Genomic DNA, 7,121 nt, shown 5'->3' with positions numbered 1-7,121 from the left:
GAAACAGAGAGAATACAGCGCCAACATGTTCCTGTAACGGTCAAGGGTGAGACCAACAAGTCCAGGGAACCCTGGATGTCAAGGGATATACAAGAATGGATTCGGGGAAAAAAAGGGAGGCTTTTGGCAGATACAATGAACTAAAAACAGTGGAAGCCCTAGAGGAGTATAGAAACTGCAGGGGGGTACTTAAAAAAGAAATTAGGAGAGCGAAGAGGGGGCATGAAAAAACACTGGCAGGCAATATAAAGGAAAATCACAAGGTGTTTTATAAGTATATTAAGGGCAAGAGGATAACCAGGGAAAGAGTAGGGCCCATTAGGGACCAAAGTGGCAATCTGTGTGTAGAGCCGGAAGATGTAGGTGAGGTGTTAAATGAATATTTTGCATCTGTGTTCACTATGGAGAAGGACGATGTAGGCATAGAAATCAGGCAGGGGGATTGTGATATACTTGAACAAATTAGTATTCAGAGGGAGGAGGTTTTAGCGGGCTTAAAAGTGGATAAATTCCCAGGCCCTGACGAGATGTTTCCCAGGCTGCTGTGTGAGGCAAGGGAGGAGATTGCAGGGGCTCTGACACAAATTTTCAGAACCTCTCTGACCACAGGGGAGATGCCAGAGGATTGGAGGACAGCTAACATAGTACCATTATTCAAGAAGGGTAGTAAGGATAAACCAGGGAATTACAGGCCAGTGAGCCTAACAACAGTGGTAGGGAAATTATTGGAAAAAATTCTAAGGGACAGAATTAATCTCCACTTGGAGATGCAAGGATTAATCAAGGATAGTCAGCATGGCTTTGTCAGGGGGAGATCATGTCTAACCAATTTGATTGAATTTTTTGAGGGGGTGACTAGGTGTGTGGATGAGGGTAGTGCAGTTGATGTAGTCTACATGGACTTCAATAAGGCTTTTGACAAAGTCCAACATGGGAGACTGGTCAAGAAGGTAAGAGCCCATGTGATCCAGGGCAATTTGGCACATTGGATCCAAAATTGGCTTAGTGGCAGGAGGCAGAGGGTGGTGATCGAAGGTTGTTTTTGTGACTGGAAGCCTGTGTCCAGTGGTGTACCGCAGGGATCAGTGCTGGGTCCCTTGCTGTTTGTAGCATACATTAATGATTTAGATATGAATGTAGGAGGTATGATCAGTAAGTTCGCAGATGACACAAAAATTGGTGGAGTGGTAAGTAGCGAGGCGGGAAGCCTCAGGCTACAGGACAATATAGACGGGTTGGTCAGATGGGCAGAACAGTGGCAAATGGAATTTAACCCTGTAAAGTATGAGGTGATGCATTTTGGGAGGACTAACAAGGCAAGGGAATACACAATGAATGGTAGGACCCTAGGAAGGACAGAGGATCAGAGGGACCTTGGTGTGCATGTACATAGATCCCTGAAGGCAGCAGGACAGGTAGATAAGGTGGTTAAAAAGGCATATGGGATACTTGCCTTCATTAGCCGAGGCATAGAATATAAGGGCAGGGAGGTTATGATGGAGCTGTACAAAACGCTAGTTAGGCCACAGCTGGAATACTGTGTGCAGTTCTGGTCGCCACACTATAGGAAGGATGTGATTGCATTGGAGAGGGTGCAGAGGAGATTCATCAGGATGTTAGCTGGGCTGGAGCGCTTCAGAAATGAAGAGAGACTGGACAGGCTGGGGTTGTTTTCCTTAGAGCAGAGAAAGCTGAGGGGGGACCTGATTGAGGTGTACAAAATTGAGGGGCATAGGTAGGATAGATAGAAAGGAACTTTTCCCCTTAGTAGAGGGGTCAATAACCAGGGGGCATAGTTTCAAGGTAAGGGGCAGGAAGTTTAGAGGGGATTTGAGGAAAAACATTTCCACCCAGAGGGTGGTTGGAATCTGGAACTCACTGCCTGAAAGGGTGGTAGAGGCAGGAACCCTCACAACATTCAAGAAGCATTTGAAACGCCATAGCATACAAGGCTACGGACCAAGTGCTGGAAAATGGGATTAGAATAGACAGGGCTTGATGGCCGGTGCGGACACAATGGGCCGAAGGGCTTCTTTCTATGCTGTATAACTCTATGACTCTAGTGTGGAGGGAGGTGGCTCAGCACGTCTCCTCCAGGAGCATGGTGCCCAGGACCCTGACACAATGTCGGAAAAAGTTCAATGACCTCACTCAGGTGATCAGGGTGAGTGGCTGCTTTTCAATATCTCTCCATCTCAACCTCACTCTATATGGCCAGAGGGTGTAAAAACCCCAATGCCCAACACTCATCCAAGACCTATGGCCATCTCATAAAACACACACGCACATTCCACACGTTGCATACATTAAGGGCTGTTCAACTATGGGAGGCACACCAGCCAAGCACATGGCTGCATATTTACTCAGACGCCGACCTTTGTCTTGCAAGCCAAGCTATCTCATAATAGGTGGCAGCAGCAACGGACGAGTGGAGGACCGCCTCCGCTGCAAACCCTCAGCGATCTGGAGGCGCGCGTCCACAGGATCGTCGCAAGCCAGGTGATAGGTCCCGTGGCCGCTGGAGAGGTCGACCCCCTTCGAGACAGCAATGGTAAGTTCATCAGCTTTCTCTCCTCTCTCATTCCACTTGTCCCTCACAACACCAGCCTTTTACACTTTCAATCCAACTTACTAAATTGCTCCAGTCCTTGCTCCCTTACTGCCCCTCTGTCCTGACGCTAAAGCCACTCTTGTACCTCCCTGCTTTCAGATGGTGAACCACCAGCTGAGGAGACGGACCCTGAACCAGACAGTGGGAGTGACGCACCAGAGGAGGAGGAAGCCGGAGCCTCAGCACCAGCGTCTCCCGAGGCAGCCCATGCCACACTGGGACCACATCTTCCCTGGAGGGGAGCAGGGGGGAAGGGTCTGATGAGGGTGAAGCTCCGGGACCCAGGGGCCGCAGCAACACCATGTGGGTAGGGAAGCTCGGGGGCCATCTACATAAGAACATAAGAAATAGGAGCAGGAGTAGGCCAATCGGCCCCTCGAGCCTGCTCCGCCATTCAATAAGATCATGGCTGATCTGATCCTAACCGCCAATCCACTATCACAGAACCATCTCCTGAATCTAACAGAATTAGACACACGAAATAGGAGCAGGATCAGGCTACACGGCCCCTGGGCCCGCTCCGCTACCCACAGGGCCATGACCGATCCGAACCTAGACTCATGTCCAAATTCCTGCCCGCTCCTCGTAACCCTTAATTCCCTTTACTTCTAGGAAACTGTCTATTTCTGTTTTAAATTTATGTAATGATGTAGCTTCTACAGCTTTTTGGGGCAGCATATTCCATGGACCTACCACCCTCTGAGTGAAGTAGTTCCTCCTCATCTCAGTTTTGAAAGAGCAGCCCCTTATTCTAAGACTATGCCCCCTAGTTCTAGTTTCACCCATCATCGGGAACATCTTCCCCGCATCCACCCGATCCAACCCCTTCACAATCTTATATGTTTCAATAAGATCGCCTCTCATTCTTCTGAACTCCAATGATTAGAGTCCCAATCTACTCAACCTCTCCTCATATGTCCATCCCCTCATCCCCGGGATTAACCGAGTGAACCTTCTTTGTACTGACTCGAGAGTAAGTATGTCCTTTCTTAAGTATGGACACCAAAACTGTACGCCGTATTCCAGGTGCGGTCTTACCAATACCTTGTACAACTGAAGCAATACCTCCCTATTTTTATATTCTATCCCCCTAGCAATGAAAGCCAACATTCCATTGGCCTTCTTAATCACTTGCTGCACCTGCATACTAACCTTTTGAGTTTCGTGCACCAGGACCCCCAGATCCCTTTGTACTTCAGTACTTTCCAGTTTCTTGCCATTAAGATAATAACTTGCTCTACGATTTTTCCTGCCAAAGTGCATAACCTCACACTTTCCAGTATTGTAGTCCATCTGCCAAATCACTGCCCACTTACTTAGCCTGTCGATGTCCCCTTGCAGGTTTTTTATGTCCTCCTCACTCACTACTTTCCCTCCCATCTTAGTATCATCTGCAAACTTTGATATGTTACACTCGGTCCCCTCCTCCAAATCATTAATATAGATTGTTAAGAGTTGGGACCCAGCACTGACCCCTGCGGAACACCACTAGTTACTGATTGCCAGTCTGAGAATGAACCATTTATCCCAACTCTCTGCCTTCTGTTAGATAGCCAATCCTCTATCCATGCCAGAATATTACCCCCAATCCCGTGATTTTTTATCTTAAGCAATAATCTTTTGTGTGGCACCTTGTCAAATGCCTTTTGGAAGTCTAAATACACTACGTCCACTGGTTCCCCTTTATCCACCCTATACGTTACTTCCTCAAAGAACTCCAGCAAATTTGTCAAACATGACTTCCCCTTCATAAAACCATGCTGACTTTGGCCTATTAAATTATGATTATCCAAATGTCCTGTTACTGTCTCCTTAATAATGGACTCCAAAATTTTACCTACCACAGATGTTAGGCTAACCGGTCTATAGTTTCCAGCCTTCTGTCTACTGCCCTTTTTAAATAAGGGTGTTACATTAGCAGTTTTCCAGTCTGCCGGGACCTTTGCCGAGTCCAGGGAGTTTTGGAAAATTATTACCAATGCATCCACAATCCCTACCGCCACTTCCCTCAAGACCCTAGGATGTAAGCCATCAGGTCCAGGTGATTTATCCGCCTTGAGTCCCATTATTTTACCGAGTACCACTTCCTTAGTGATTTTGATCGTGTTTAGCTCCTCTCCCCCTTTAGCCCCCTGTTTGTCCAGTGTTGGGATATTCTTAGTGTCTTCTACTGTAAAGACTGATGTAAAATATTCATTCAGTGTTTTTGCCATCTCCATATTTCCCACCATTAATTTCCTGGTCTCATCCTCTAAGGGACCAACATTTACTTTAGCCACCCTTTTTCTTTTTATATAACTATAAAAACTCTTACTATCTGTTTTTATATTTTTTGCTAATTTACTTTCATAATCTATCTTCCTTTTCTTAATCAATCTTTTTGTTATTTTTTGCTGTCTTTTAAAGTTTTCCCAATCCTCTATCCTCCCACTAGATCAGAGGGAGAACTGGACACAGAGGAGGAGCGGTTCATCGCGGAAATGAACACCCAGGCGGTGAACATGCACACTCAGCTCATGGGTGCAATGGGAAGGGTGTCCGAAAGCATTGATGGACTGGCAAGGAGTGTGGAGCACTCCGCTGCAGCACAGGCCGACGCAACGCAACTGCTTAGTGCTGCAATTCAGTCACTGGCTGCTGCGATCCAATCTCAGACTGCTCTCATGCGTCTCAGATTGAGGCAACGCAAGCACTGACTGCTGCCTTCATCGCTGGTTCGGTCACATTGCCCCAGGGCTCTCTCAGTGCCGCAGCAGGCCAGCAATCTGTGCTTGAGCAGATTGCTCCGGATGCTGAGGTGCTGTCCCGTGGGAGTGCCAGTGTGTCAGTCGAGCAGGGAGGTGCTGTCCTCTCTCAGGATGACAGCATTCCTGCTCCCATCACTGTCACTTCCCCATTGCACTTGCCACCACCTGCAACCCAGCCAGCCCAGACTGCTGCCACCCATGCAGAGTTGGTGCAGTCTGCAGCCAGGGCCTCCAGGCCCAGAGCTGGTCGACGGCATCCTTCAAGGCCATCTGTCGTCTCAGGATATGACATTCAGCAGCCTTCCACCAGCCTTGCTGCAACCACTGGGGCCCCATTACGGCGGAGCAGTAGGGTGGGAAGGGGGGAAGTGCGCAAGGGATGGAGATCACCCTCGAAGGGCAAAAAGTAGGAGGTCTCAAGAAATGTTGGGAATGTTTTTATTAAAGGCCAAGGTTCGTCTGATAACTTTTGTTTAGTGTTTTAGCCATTATCTCCAGCTTGTGAGAACCAGTTATGTTAATAATGATTTGTTGTGTTTGTTTCTATTAGTTTGTCATGAATAAATGACACACACAGAGTTTGTAAAATAAAAAAGTTGTTATATTCAAAATGTACATGTTTGGCCTTTGGAATCATTGCTGTCTTGGCCGGCTATAGGGGTTGCGGGTTGCTTTCCATCATGTTGTTCTCCATGCCAGAAGCCATCTTCTGAGTAGGAGCCTAGAAGCGGCTTATCAGCCATTGACGGACAGCCCTTGCAGTTTCAACATTGTGGGCCTCCCTCCCGCCTTGGTGCTGTTGCTGATCTTCCTCCTCCTCTTCCGGTGGTGCACCAATCCCTGGTGGCATTGGCTGGGTCCTGAGGATTGCCAGGTTATGAAGCATGCAGCACACATCTATGAAGAGGGAGACTCACTCAGGATATTACTGCAGGGTTCCTCCCGAGTGGTCCAGACAGTGGAACCGTTGCTTGAGCACGCCGATCGTCTACTCAATTATGTTCCTGGTAGCGATATGGCTCTCATTATACTGCAGTTTGGCAGGGGTGTTGGGGTTACGGAGTGGTGTCATCAACCAGGTGTAAAGTGGATAACCCTTGTCCCCGAGGAGCCAACCACTTGGCTGATGCAGTACCTGGAAAAGGTCTGGCACACCAGTCTGGCACAGGATGGCTGCTGCCTGGATAGCTGGCATTGACAGCGAGTATCAGCTGTCTGTGGTCACAGACCAACTGGACATTTAAGGAGTGGTAGCCCTTGCGGTTTCGGAAAACCTCTGCAATTTCATGCGGTGCACGCATTGCCACATGTGTGCAGTCAATGGTGCCCTGCACCATGGGGAAGCCCGCTATCCTCGCAAAGCCAAATGCGTGTTCATCCTGTTTGGCCCGGGTCATGGGGAAAGAGATGTACTGGCGTCTCCTTTTATAGAGGGCATTTGTCACCTCCCGGTTACAGCAATGGACCGCGAACTGGGAGATATTGGCGATGTCCCCGGTAGCTGCTTGAAAGGAGCCAGTGGCATAAAAATTCAGAGCCACTGTCACCTTCACTACTACCGACAGAGACGTCCTGGTCCTCAGTTGAAGCAGCAGATCTGGTTGCAGCAGGTGGCAGAGCTCAGTGACCACCTCCTTGCTGAAGCACAGCCTGCGCAAACACTGCTCCTCAGACAAATTAATGTAGGAGAATTGTTCCCGGAATACCCTGGGAGGGTAAGGTCTCCTGTGCAGAGACCCGTTGGCCTTCCTCCCTCTGGCCAT

This window comes from Somniosus microcephalus, chromosome 5 (genome assembly GCF_052327205.1).
Source record: "Somniosus microcephalus isolate GS21.2 chromosome 5, FLI_Smic_1.0, whole genome shotgun sequence".
In the NCBI taxonomy this organism is placed as follows: Eukaryota; Metazoa; Chordata; class Chondrichthyes; order Squaliformes; family Somniosidae; genus Somniosus; species Somniosus microcephalus.
The sequence above is the reverse complement of the archived record's forward strand: the minus strand, read 5'-3'. Positions refer to the sequence as shown.